Source organism: Pan paniscus, chromosome 16, assembly GCF_029289425.2.
Source record: "Pan paniscus chromosome 16, NHGRI_mPanPan1-v2.0_pri, whole genome shotgun sequence".
Taxonomy (NCBI): Eukaryota; Metazoa; Chordata; class Mammalia; order Primates; family Hominidae; genus Pan; species Pan paniscus.
The window spans coordinates 55005798-55020633 of NC_073265.2; the positions used below are offsets into that span (position 1 = coordinate 55005798).

Here is a 14836-nt window from a genome sequence, read left to right on the forward strand (position 1 = left end):
GAACTGAGCCACCTGTATAAAGCTGAGAGTTTCAAAGGACTATACTCCCAGCCAAAGAGTGGATTTAAAAGACCTATCCACTGACACAGGGAGATAATAAAGTTGTAGGGAAGGTAGCGGGGGAGTCTCCTCTGAGAATTCCTAACAATAGGCCTATTCACACTTGGGTTTGGGGTTTGTACTTAAACCATATGGATGGTCCCAGGAAACTACAAACTAAGAAATTAATAATAAAAGCGCTCTCAGGTTGGCCAAGCGCGGTGGCTCACGCCTGTAATCCCAGCATTTTGGGAGGCCGAGGAGGGCAGATTACCTGAGGTCGGGAGTTCAAGACTAGCCTGACCAACATGGAGAGAACCCATCTCTACTAAAAATACAAAATTAGCCAGGCGTGGTGACACATGCCTGTAATTCCAGCTACTTGGGAGGCTGAGGCAGGAGAATCGCTTGAACCCAGGAGGAAGAGGTTGTGGTGAGCTGAGATCGCACCATTGCACTCCAGCCTGGGCAACAAGAGCGAAACTCTATCTCAAAAAGAAAAAAAAAAGTGTTCCCAAGCTAGTGATACCCCTTGAAAAGTAAAACAGTTCTTGAGGGTACAGCCTCAACCCAGGTTTTCCACAAACAAAGCCCAGTGGAAGACAAGTTCCTGTTCCAAAACTACAAAAATGCATACACAAAAGTCTACCAGAAGTTAAGTCTCAGCAGATATATCAAAGAGAAGAATTTCAAATAATAAAAGTAGGTAAGAGAGTGTAACAGTAATGCATGCTTACAACAGATTCAAAGAAAAAATACACAAAATAGAATCTATCACATATTTGCAGTCTCCTTTGGTTGTCTGGTATCACTAATTTTATTTATGTATTTATTTATTTTTGAGACAGGGTCTCGCTCTGTCGCCCAGGCTGAAATGGAGTATTGCAAACATGGCTCACTGCAGCCTTGACCACCTGGGCTCAAGCAATCCTCCTGCCTCAGCCTCCCATGCAGCTGGGACCACAGGTGTGCACCACCACGCCTGGCTGGTTTGTTTTTGTTGTAGAGATAGAGTCTCATTTTGTTGCCCAGGCTGGTCTCAAATTCCTGGGCTCAAGAGATTCTCCCGCCTCAGCCTCCCAAAGTGTTGGGATTACAGGTGTGAGCCACCATACCCAACCTATTTGTTTCTTTAACTAGGAGAATACATTCCACAGTACCATCATTATTTATATACCACTATTATAGGGAAAAAGTTTAATCTAAAACAATTTCCCAGAGTTTGTTTCATGTTAGACACAGTTCCAATAAGTGCAAAGAAAAGATTCCATGGACAAATAAATTAGATATACACACTATAGGTCTCTTTGGATACTTACTATATATATAAAAATACTAAATCCTCAGCAGTCTTTTGATAAAGGCAGCCGATAAACTTTGCTTAACTCAGGATTTCCCAAGCCCATTTGAAAAATGAACCACATTTTCCCACTTAACAACTAGAAACAACCCTAAGAAAATGCTAGTTTATAGTAAACAATCTTCCCTTGTAGACCATAAAATCTCAGGGCAAAGATATTCTTACGTAGTATATACTTGTTTACAATATAATTATTAACATTTTCATCAAAATCCCAAAACTCATTTAATTTTCTATATTGCTAATGTCATCAGTTTTCAGAATTCATGACACATTTCTTGGAATCTGTATTCATCACTCAAATATACTCTAAGTATTCCCACTATTTTCTTTAAAAATGAGACTAGGCCAGGGAAGGTGGCTCACGCCTGTAATCCCAGCACTTTGGGAGGCCAAGGCGGGCGGATCACAAGGTCGGGAGTTCAAGACCAGCCTGGCCAATATGGTGAAACCCCATTTCTACTAAAAATAACAAAAATTAGCCAGGTGTGGTGGCATGTGCCTGTAGTCCCAGCTACTCGGGAGGCTGAGGCAGGAGAATTGCTTGAACCCAGGAGGCGGAGGTTGCAGTGAGACAAGATCGCGCCACTGCACTCCAGCCTGGGCGACCGAGCGAGACTCCATCTGGAAAAAAAAGGAAAAAAAATGGGACTAAAGAAGATTAAATGTTTCTACTTGTTTTATTTACATACTAATGGCGCCTATGCAGCAATTTCCTTACATATAGGATTTCTACATATAATAAAGGGCTTAACCTTTTCAGAAATGCCTCCTAGATGGACACTTAAAAAGAAAGTGCTAACAACCTGTTCTTCTGAGAAGGCTGTTAAATGCTGACTTATCACCCTCAGCTCATTGCATATAACAAGTACTCCAAAAAAACAGCAGTTTTACCCAATTGACCATCTATTTATTTAAGAAAGTTGCAGAATAACAAAAGGACTTTTGTGTTTAACTTTTTTTCTCCAGTTCATTAGTCTTTGAAAACAATTTTTAAAGGGCTGCATAGTATTTTATTTTATGGATATACCATTTTTGACCTATGTGCTTACTGTAGATCATTTATTACTTCTACTTATTTTGCTAATTTTTTTTAAAGGGTACAATGAATAATCTTGATAAACCTCTGGACACAACTCTAGTATTTCTTCAGGATACATTTGTTGAAATAGAATTATTAGGTCAAAGGTTATATCAGCCTTTATTTATGTGCTTTTGTGTGTACATGAATTTTATATTATAAGCTCTAAATACACATAACCTTAAAAATTACTCTGGTAAAGTATTTTCATTCCATCACAATGAAGAAACTAAAACATCCTCCTTTTTCCTAGACGCTAACTTTATGTTATTTAAACTAAAGCATGGCCAGGCGTGGTGGCTCATGCCTGTAATCCCAGCACTTTGGAAGGCCAAGGCGGGCAGATCACTTGAGGTTAGGAGTTCGAGACCAGGCTGGCTAACACGGTGAAACCCCTGTCTCTACTTAAAATACAAAACATTAGCGGGGCATGGTGGCGCACGCCTGTAATCCCAGCTACTCAGGAGGCTGAGGCAGGGGAATTGCTTGAACCTGGGAGGCGGAGGTTGCAGTGAGCTGAGATCATGCCACTGCACTCCAGCCTGGGCAAGAGTGAGACTCTGTCACAAAATAATAAATAAATAAATAAATAAATAAATAAATAAATAAACAAACTAAAGCAGGCAAACTAAAGCAGATAGTCACTATTGCATAAAATAGTTTTATGTCTTGCTACGTAGAAAGAAGGGTAAGAGGCCGGGCAGAGTGGCTCATGCCTATAATCCCAGCACTTTTGGAGGCCGAGATGGGCAGATCACTTGAGGTCAGGAGTTCAAGACCAGCCTGGCCAACATGGTGAAACCTCGTTTCTACCAAAAATACAAAAATTAGCCAGGCATGATGGTGCATGCCTATGATCCCAGCTACTTGAGAGGCTGAGGAACAAGAATCACCTGAACGCTGTAGGCAGAGGTTGCAATGGGCCAAGATCAACGCCACTGCACTCCAGCCTGGGCAACAGAGGGAGGTTCTGTCTCAAAAAAAAAAAAGGAAACAGAAGAGATATAGTACTATCATGAAAACATATATTTAATAAGTTTTTTTGAGAACTACCACCTTATCCTTGGAAATAACTAGCTATTATAAGTAAATATTTGAGATAAATTTATTCATAAAATTCCTTTTCATTAGTTCTTTTGGGTATTTTTCACAAAATTTAATAATTTGAACTCATTCACAATAGAACACAGGAAATAACTACTAAAACGGAACCGTATACTTTACATTGAAGATTTTGTCTCTAATAAATGGTGTTGAATTAATTGTGATCCAAGGCACATCCTGAGACATCTTTCAATGAATTATTTTGTATCATTTGTTACCCATAATTATTACGTGGAGAATATATTCCAAATTATTAAGACTTCTGGAAAACTAAGGTTTCACTGTGTTTAACACAGAAAATAGCTAACTGAAACAAATCAAAATGAAAGCCAAAAACTACTTACACATTACCGAAAGTTTCTCTCTGAAAAAGATGACAGATTTCAATGTGTGAACTCCGCAGCCTCAGAGTTTGAGAAATAACTGTATTGAAAACAGTAAGAATTGGACTTAAATTCATTCCAATCAAATATTTCCCCCAATATGCCTGTGGATACTTAAAGTTCTGTTAACAGTGATAATTACTAAACTGATTGCATTTATTGTTTTCTTGTGGTTAAGAGCCAATAAGCAATTTTTAAAAACAAGATTTCAGTAAAGAATAAATACATACTTTAAAAACAAAACATGCTGAAGAGAGGCAATGAGGAAAAAAAAAGAAAAAACTAGCAGATAAGGGGGAAAAAAGAAAGCAAGAAAAATAAATAAGGGTACAAAAGAGGAAATGTGTACAGGGCAAAGAGTGTGAGAAAGAACAACATGACTATTTCTGGGGCACTGTGTACAGAGCCTCATTCACAGGGGAAAAATGTATACATTTAACATAATTCAAATATAGACTCAAGTAACTTCCATATAAAAAAAAGTTTCAAAGAAGTCAATACCCAAAAGTACTTTCCCTTTATTACAAATTTCAAAGATACTACAGTCAGCCTTCTGTATCCATGAGTTCCACATCCATACCATGGATTGAAAAGATGTTTTTTTTTGTTGTTATTGTTGTTGTTTTTGAGACAAGAGTTTCGCTCTTGTTGCCCAGGCTGGAGTGCAGTGGCTCGATCTCGGCTCACCGCAACCTCCACCTCCTGGGTTCAAGAGATTCTCCTGCCTCAGCCTCCTGAGTAGCCGGGATTACAGGCATGTGCCACCATGCCCAGCTAATTTTGTATTTTCAGTAGAGACCGGGTTTCTCCATATTGGTCAGCCTGGTCTCGAACTCCCAACCTCAGGTGAGCTGCCTGCCTCGGCCTCCCAAAGTGCTGGGATTACAGGCGTGAGCCACCGCACATGGCCTGAAAAGATGTTTTTCAAAAACAATAAAAATAACAGACTGGGCTCAGTGGCTCACGTCTGTAATCCCAGCACTTTGAGAGGCCAAGGCAGGAGGATTGCTTAAGCCCAAGAGTTCAAAGCCAGCCTGGGCAATATAGTGAGACCCCCATCTCTAAAAAAAAAAAGAAGAAAGTTAGTGCCAGGCAGGGTGGCACGTGCCTGTAGTCTCAGCTACTCAGGAGACTGAGGCACGAGAATCACTTGAGCCCAGGAAGCTGAGGCTGCAGTGAGCCCTGATCACACCACTGTGCTCCAGCCTGGGTAACAGAGTAAAGCTCTATCTCCAATGAATGAATGAATGAATGATACAACAAAAAACGTAATACAAATTTAACAAAATAATTCGGTATAACTTTATATAGCATTTAATTGAATTAGGTATTATAGATAATCTAGAGGTGATTTAAAGTATACAGGAGGATGTGTGTAGATTATGTGCAAATACCACACCATTTTACGTAAGGGGCTTAAGTATATGTGGATTTTGGTATCCATCGGGTGGAAGTTGGGGGTATCCTGGAACTAATCCATGGAGGATACCAAGGGGCAAATGTACTTACATAGAATCATTTATATCAAATCTCACCAAGGAACCAAATTCTTCTGAACAAGAGAATAAGCAATGTCATATTACAGAATTCAATATGCCAGTATCTTTTTTTTATATTAAGTAATTTAGTAACTTGTAATTATGAGTCATTTTAAACACTAGATGGAAAGATGATGCCACTGACAAAGTCTTACGAGTAGAGCCAGACCAACTGTATTGTACCAAGCACTATAGGTTAGCTTTAACACTGGACACATGCACACACAAAAGGAGTTTCAGTAAGAGTCAATAGCTTCTGTGGGGAAACAAGCTGCAGCACAGAAATCATAAGCACCTCAAGAGGAAGAAACCACAGCTTTAACCAACATGGAATATCTACTAACAACCAGGAAACAGGAGCAGCTACACCCAGACACAAGATTCATCTAACTTGGTTAGGTCCTTGACATGTGTGTGTCTGTGAGAAGTGGAAGAGAAGGGGGTAAGGGCATAAACTGAGTCAAGAATTTAATAAACACCAGGTACAGTGGCTCATGTCTATAATCCCAGCACTTTGGGAGGTCGAGGTGTGTGGATCACTTGAGCTCAGGAGTTTGAGACATGGCAAAATCCTGTCTCTACAAAAAATACCAAAGTAGCCAGGCGTTGGTGGTGCAGTCCTGTAGTCCTAGCTCCTTGGTGGGGCTGAGATGGGAGGATTGCTTGAGCCCAGGAGGTCGAGGCTGCAGTGAGCCTTGTTCACACCACTGCACTCCAGCCAGCCTGAGTGACCAAGCAAGACCTTGTCTCAAAAAAAAAAAAAAAAAAAAAAAAAAAAATTCGATAGTGTCTTGAAATAGAGGGTGAAAAGAATGAAAGCAAAATAATATATTCATAATCTTATTACCTTTTGAACTGCTAAATATTGTCAGGATAGATATATGTATTTTTAAAATGAGGATGCCAAAAGTTCCCTGAAAAAATTTCAGGGAGTAAATATGGAGTGGTAAATGTACTTTTCAAATATCTCTAAAATGTTATTGCTGACAATTGGCAAGGAAACAATGTAAATACTGACTTGCTGAAACATTTTTTAAAATTCAACATCAGTTGTCACAAAAATTTCTAGTAAAAATACTGTATGTATATAGAAATACTTGTAAATTTTGAAAATTATTTATTTTATTGGTAGAATACCAGACTTATTTAGATGTAATTATGAATTATGGATGTGCTACAACCAATTTCAAATATATTTTCTGCTACACTGTTTCTTAATACAGTAAGAACACTGTTTTGACCATAACTCTGCCCCATTAAACTTAATATTTGTATCATTATTCTAAAAACAGGCCAGGTGCGATGGGTCATATCTATAATCCTAACACTTTGGGAGGTCAAGGCAGAAAAATCACTTGAGGCCAGGAGTTCAAGACCAGCCTGGGCAACACAGCAAGACCTCATCTGGACAAAAAAATAAAATTGACTGGGCATGGTAGCTCACGCCTATAACCCCAGCACTTTGGGAGGCAGAGGTGGGAGGATCACTTGAGATTAGGGGTTTGAGACCAGCCTAGCCAACAGGGCGAAACCCCATCGCTACTAAAAATACAAAAATTAGCTGGGCGTGGAGGCATGTGCCTGTAATTCCAGCTACTCGGGAGGCTGAGACATGAGAATTGCTTGAACCCTGGAGGCGGAGGTTGCAGTGAGCAGAGATCGTGCCACTGCACTCCAACCTGGGCAATAGAGCAAGACTCTGTCTCAAAAAAACTCAATAATTAATTAAATTTAATTTTAAAAAGAAATTAAAAAAAATAACAAGTGGCCAGGCACAGTGGCTCATGCCTGTAATACCAGCACTCTGGGAGACCACGGCAGAAGGATCACTTGAGTCAGGAGTTTGAGACTAGCCTGGGCAACATAGTGAGACCCCATCTGTACAAAAAATTTAAAAATTTGCTGGGTGTGGTAGTGTGCACTATAGTCCCAGCTACTTGGAAGGCTAAGGTCGGAGGATTGCTTGAGCCCAGGAGGTTGAGGCTGCAGTGAGCTATGATGGCACCACTGCACTCCAGCCTGGGTGACAGAGCGAGACCCTGTCTCAAAAAAAAAAAAAAAAGTAACATTTTCTTTGATGTTGAATTCACATTAGCATTCACAATAATATCAAATATTTCCATTCTGATGAATGAACTTCCGAAAACTTTAATTTTATTCCATGAATTGTACGAAAAAAAGAACTATTATTAGAATTAACTGATTTTCTATTTGACACAGAAGATGAGGCTGACACAAAACTGGCATCACTTAAGTGTTTGCAAAGTTCTTCTTCTGCTAATGAAGATAACACATCACAGCTATTGCCTTACTTTCTATACATGCACAAGAAAACCCGGAATAGAAAATTTATAAAATCTATTTAGCAGAGCATCCTTTGATTGTAAATGAAAGTCATGCTCCACAAAGTGATATATGAATGTGCTTCCTGCAGCTACATGTGCTAAGCCATTATCTTTTAACACAGACTTCTTTAAATTGTTATTTTTAATTGAAACTTTTAGTTTGAGATAATTGTAGATTCACATTCAGTTGAAAGAAATAATAGCTGGTATACCTTTCACCCCATTTTCTTCAAATGGTAACATCTTGCAAAACTATAGCACAGCTGTATTACTGACATTGATACAATTCACCTGTCTCATCCTGATTTCCCCAGTTTTATTTGTATTCATCTGTGTGTGTGTTTAGTTCTATGCAGTTTTATCACATGTGCATAATACAACATATCCATCACCAAAATCAAGATACAGTACAGTTCCATTACAAGGTTCCCTAGTATTGCCCTGTATAAGCACAGTTTTGTCACATGTGCATAAAACCATGTATCCATTACCAAAGACAAGATGCAGCGCACTTCCATCACAAGGGTCCCTAGTGTTGCCCTTTTATAAGCACACACACTGCCCTCCCTGCTTCACCCCATTATCCCTAATCCCTGTGGAGTGGTATATTTTTATCACAAAGTACATACAGCCAATGAAATGCAGAGATATATTTCCAAAAACAATACTTTCTTACAAAATAGATGCAGAAGCCGGGCGTGGTGGCTCACGCCTGTAATCCGAACACTTTGGGAGGCCAAGGCAGGTGGATCACGAGGTCAGGAGCTCAAGACCAGCCTGGCCAACATAGTGAAACCCTGTCTCTACTAAAAAATTACAAAAATTAGCCGGATATGGTGGTGCACGCCTGTAGTCCCAGCTACTCAGGAGGCTGAGGCAGGAGAATCACTTGAACCTGGGAAGCGGAGGTTGTGGTGAGCTGAGATCAGGCCACCGCACTCCAGCCTGGGCAACGGAGTGAGACTCCATCTCAAAAAAAAAAAAAAAAAAAATAGATGCAGAAACAAACCAAAGCACAAAGTATAAGCTTATTTGGCGTGTTGAATGCCTTGTTGGTCACATTCACTCAGGCATCCAGAACATTATACTTGAACATAATTAAACAAACATATAAATACAGTTGACTCTTGAACAACACTGATTTGAACTGTGCAATTCCACTTACACATGGTTTTCTTTTTTTTTTTGCAATAAATATGTCAGCCCTCAGTATGGGCAATTTTGCATCTGCAACCAACTTGGATCAAAAATATGGTATTGTGGGACACGAAAGCTGCAAAAATAGGCCAGCTTTTTGTATCCACAAGTTCTCAACAGGCAACTGTGGGGTTTGAGTGGATTTTGGAATCCACAGGTGGTCCTGGAACTGGTCCCCAGCAGACAGTGAGGGATACTACACACAGACATATATAGGCACACAAAAGATAAGGAGGGCAGAGAGTGATCATCCATTAAATCCCAATGAAAACCAATCTACTAAATTCTGAGATAAATTTTCCTATCCTGGCTAAGTTCCAGACCGAAAATAAGTGGACAACATAAAATAATGCTACAGAACTACAGTGAGGATTCCTACATATATAAGAACATTAAAAAAAAGGAGTCTTATACTGTGTTCAGGGGCAACCCTGTCCCTCACCCAGAAATTAGGTTGCAGCTGAAGTAGCTGCTATTCCCTTGAGAATATGGATCTGTTCTGGACAGGATAAGAACACACTGGAAATAACAGTGTTAATATACAGATACCTCTTGTTTCCAGACCGACTATAAACAATTCAAAGGCAGAAACTTTGTGCTCTACTTTTTGATTCTCTCACATGCATAGCAGTTATAAACACATGGTAGGTGTGTAAATATTTACTCAATGGATGAGGTCAGCACAGTAGAAAAAAATGAGAAAGTTAAAACACCACAGAATCATGGGATTTTAGAGCTAGGAAGGTCCTTAGAGATATTGTTTCAAGTACCTTTAGTATAATTGAACAAACTGAGGCATAAAAATTAACCAGCTTGCCTGTCTAACATACCATATGTCTTATTTATTCTCTCTCTTTCCACAAGATTGTAAGTTCCATGAGGGTACAGATTTTTCTGTTTTATTCACTGCTGCATAACCAGCACCTAGAACAGTACCTGGCAAATAGTATATGGTGAATATCTGTTAAATGAATTATTATTTATTTATTTGGCACAAAGTCTCATTCTGTCACCCAGGCTGGAGTGCAGTGGTGCAATTATAGCTCATTGCAGCCTCAAACTCCTGGGCCAAGCAATTCTCCTACCTTGCCTCCCATAAAATGCTGGGATTACAGGCATGAACCACCTGTAATCCAACCAGGAATAATTTTTAAAATGCAACTGATACCATTATCGAGTACCATGGGACGGTCAGAAGTAAAAGAACAGATGTAAACATAGAAACACAAACACATTATTTAAATTTAGTGTTGAATGAAATCAGTAAGAAGCAGAAAGGAATCTACAGCAAAATAGCATTTATATAAACTTAAAACATATATATTAAAGTTAGCATGATAGTTTTCAAAGACATTCAGGATGATATATTAGACATATTCAAATGGACAACTGTGAGGGAAAGGGAATTGGATGAAGACGAGAGATAAAGGAGAATAAAATAAAGCAGGGCTTCATACAAGTTAGTCACAAAAGTATACCATGAAATGAAAAATATGATGAAATCAGTTCTCCGTATCTCAGGTGCTCTTACCCCACTTCCTTCCAGAGAGAAATATGTAACCACTGGTTTCAGCAAAACTCAAATCAGTGTGGAGTGTAGTGGCACGATCATGGCTCACCTCAAGTGATCCTCCCACCTCAGCCTCCTAAGTAGCTTGGGACTATAGGCGCACACCACCACATCTGGCTAATTTATCTTTTTCTTTTTTTTGGGTAGAGATGCGGTTTTGCCATGTTGCCCAGGCTGGTCTCAAACTCCGGGTCTTGAACTCCTGGGCTCAAGTGATCTGCCCGTGCCGGCATCCCAAAGTGTTGGAATAACAAGCATGAGCTACTGCACCTAGCCTGTTTTTTTGTTTTGTTTTGTTTTTTTACTTTTTAAAGTATAACACACATATAGAAAATGTACAACTCCAGGAATTATCACAAAATAAACACATCATCCATTACAAACACCTCACAGGTCGAGAAATAGTACATTAACAGTAACAGGAAGCCCCCTCCAACCTTCCCAAAGAGAACCACTATCTTGAATGCTAACAGTAGATGATTAGTTTTTTTCTATTTCTGAACTTTTACATAAATGGAACATGGAAGGACATACAAAGTGTACATTATTTTGGTCCAGCTTTTTTCATTCTACAATGTTTTTTGAGATTTGGCCATACTCATATATAGCAGTTTGTTCATTTTCATTTCTGTATAGTTTTTCATTTTAAGAATACACAATTTTGCCAGGCGCGGTGGCTCATGCCTGTAATCCCAGCACTTTGGGAGGCCGAGGCAGGTAGATTACCTGAGGTTAGGAGTTCAGGACCAGCCTGGCCAACATGGTGAAACCCCGTCTCTACTAAAAAATACAAAAAAAAGAAAAAAATAGCCGGACGTGGTGGCCGGCGCCTGTAATCCCAGGTACTCGGGTGGCTGAGACAGGAGAATTGCTTCAACCCTGGAGGCAGAGGTTGCAGTGAGCTGAGATCACACCACTGCACTCTAGCCTGGGCGACAAGAGCAAAACTCTGTCTCAAAAAAAACCAAAAAACAAACAAAAAAAACCCCACAATTTTATGTATCCATTCTATTGTTAATTGACATTTGGCTGGTTTCCAATGTGAGGCTGTTATAAATGATTACAAAGTCAGATATAAACTATTATGAGTTTTCATGCATATAAAAACGCATAGATTTTTAAAAAATAGCTAAGAATGAAATTCCTAGCATATAAGGTATACACATACACACACACACACACACTCAACTGTGGTAGGTAATGCTAAACTGTTTTCCTAAGTTGTTATAGTAAGACCTTATATTTCGTGAGTAAGATGGCTTAGAAATAAATAAAAACCTTTTTTCCTCCACGAACATAAACATTCCTCTGAGCTCTCTAAAATACTGATTTGTTGTTCCTGTTTTAATTCATCGCTGAATACAACTATATGAAAACTATAAAATGTAGTAAGGTATAGCAGCTACATGCTCTGAAATCACTTCAGCCAAATTAAAATCCTGGTTCTATCCAGCATTAGATTATCAGATACGCAAATAAGCTCATGGCTTGGGTATTTTAAAATAAGGGGCCAAAAAAAGTATAAATTCAATTCAAATAATTTGATGTAAATCACTTAATGAGGTACTCGTCATTTTAAAAAACCAGAAATATGCTGAGTTTGCTTATCTTTTGTTTATTTTATGGTTTGGTATTGATTTTTTTTTTTTTTTTCATTTTAGCAGTTTTATTCAACAGATGCCATAAATTAACTACATTCAGAAAAAAATTTAAAGAACAAAGCCACCCTATCCAGCATTCTTTCACTCACAAAGAAGTACCAAAGATATGTTTATGTTCCATTAACCGAGTATGCAGCAAATTCATTAAAATATTACAACTGCTAAACACAGAAGACTAGAAATCAAATAGTTTCATCTCCAGTATACAGGCACCAAAAACTTCAATTTCCAGCTGTTTTTTTTTTTTCTAATTCATAATATGGAATTACTTACAAGGAGCTTATTCCTATAGGATTAATTCAATTACTCAATGGTGAACAGATTTTAGCTCAGTATTTTTAAAGGAGGACTTGCTTTAAGTTACTATTCTATCTGCTGCTCTATTTCTGCTCACACGCATGTGGCCAAACAGATCATGCTCTGATCAGATAAGTATACTATAATCTACTTACATGTTTAGGAGTTGGCATAAGGTTAAAAGGCACAAAGCTGTATTTTAGTACTCATTTTTCTTATTACTTATTTGTAGAAGAACTTCTTTGGATCCTGCTTAAATGATCACCAAGAAACTGCAAATTTCTATGGGGGAAAATGTGAGTCCTCTTCATAAATTTTGGCAGCCCTTCAAGGACATACACATCAAAATTTGGTGGCCTTTAAAGTACTGGAATTGTAAATGACATAACTGCACTTTACTGTTGAAAACCCTTTTAGTTTAATATTTATAGCCATTTCCTCATATTTTCTTTAAAATCTATCAGTATAGCATTTCATTTCTATGCATGTATATGTATAGTAATTCATAAAACTAAATAGAAAAATGATATTCTACATCAGTTCATTTATCTCAATATATATTTTGGAATATAATGGCAATATTAAAAATATCAATTCCCTCTAAGCTGATAATACTATAAGATTTTACACAAAGTTAAAGTTTTTGCTTTTTCTTTTTGAAAAAGTTTCATTGTTTAAAGTCCACATATTTGACACCTTGATAAGGAAAATGTAAATGTGTTATATAACATTTATTCCATCAATTTAAACTGAAGTGTCTCATGGAGCAAAACACTAAAAGAATTTAAATAAAAAAGCAGTAACCTGTATGTACACAAAGTGATCATTCCATAAATATTTACATGACAAGGGAAAAAATGGAGAATCACTAAAACTGGAAATTGCTACAGGTGTGATAATCCTTTCTCAAGACATTTTAGTTAGGAATCATGCAAGCTTTTAAAATGAAAATAATTGTAGAAGCGTAACTAAAATATTCCATTTTAGTTTTCAGTTACTATTTAAAGGAGCCAGTAGGTCATAAACAGTCCAAGATTTCAGGAACCAACTATTCAGTTTAGTTTTCAGTATCAGATCTTTTCCTTCATCTCTCATGATGAAACTAAACTTACTTACAGAAAAAATAAAGAGTACGCTAAAAGGTATAAATAAAAATTCCAGTTCATCCTCCTTTATAAAGACCGGTAAGCCGCTCTAATTCTTTACAGTTGTCCATGCTCAAGGCATCTGCCTTCCTTCGGAGTCGATCATCACGGTATACTTTTGCTGCATACTGCATATCTGTTTTTTGTTGTCTTTCTTTCCAGCAGTTATTTCGAATATTAGTCACATAATCTTCCTCCACACTCTTTTCTGCCTTTTGTAGTAACATTCCTTTATATCATTTTTAAAGTCCTTGCTGACATAATAAACAACACCCAAGTTTTCTGTCTGCGTTTCAATAGTTTGCCCTGTTCCAGATCTGGGATATAAGGAATAAGGAGGATTACAGACCATCAACTGGCTTGATAATGACACGAGGATCAATACAATTATGGGCATCAGCTGGATAAACACAGAAAAACCTCCATCTCCTCTTTCCTCTTCTCTTTCATGTCCACTATGTCAATGCTGATGTTGTTGGCTATAACCAGCTCTTCCATTTGAAAAAGAATGTATACTACCTGAAGGAAATCCACCCCCAAAAAATATATTAAACAAGTCTTCTGGAGTTATATCAACTTCACAAAACCTCTATGGAAATTAAATCTGCCATTGTTTTGGTGGTTACATGCTTGTTCTTCATTGCCCATGAGGTCATACTGTTTTCGCTTTTCTGGATTACTTAAAACAGCATAAGCATTCCCAATCTTTTTAAAAGCATCTGTTGCTCCAGGTGCATGGTTTTTGTCTGGATGAAACTTCAAAGCAAGCTTTCTATAAGCTTTTTTCAAATCTTCATCACTAGTATCTTTCGTAACTCCAAGTACTTCATAGTAATTTTTATATTTGTTTATGCGCAGGCCAAGGGCAGTGGGTAGAGCTTCTCGGCCTTCTGCAGGAAACACTGGGCCTTCTCGCGGTTGCCAGCATTCAGGGCCTCCTGGGCGATGTTGACACATTTCTCAGCTTCATCCCTGTTCCCCTCCATAGCTTGCTCCTTCGATTTTATTTTCAATTACATTAGCAACACCATTATCACTTCAATGTTTGGTGACTTAAAGGTCTAGAGACAGGAAATCATGACTCTGATTCTCTCATTCACTCATCTGACAAATATT

At 38.1% G+C, this 14836-nt stretch overlaps 1 protein-coding gene and 1 pseudogene across 5 annotated transcripts in view; both read right to left on the bottom strand.

The window, feature by feature from the left end:
• The window catches only part of DENND4A (DENN domain containing 4A), a 133137-nt gene that overhangs the window by 98087 nt on the left and 20214 nt on the right, over positions 1-14836 (bottom strand). For 3 of the 5 annotated variants that reach the window (XM_034938962.4, XM_003827976.7, XM_024925734.5), the window contains exon 2: positions 3929-4007. The exons of 1 other annotated variant lie outside the window; for it this stretch is intronic. The gene's annotated coding sequence lies outside the window, so the exon portion shown is untranslated. Of the gene's footprint in view, positions 1-3928; positions 4008-10578; positions 10712-14836 lie in introns of those variants that run through there. One more of the 5 variants, XM_063596730.1, reaches the window with a different exon arrangement.
• On the bottom strand, positions 10027-14706 carry LOC129394061 (dnaJ homolog subfamily B member 14-like; annotated as a pseudogene).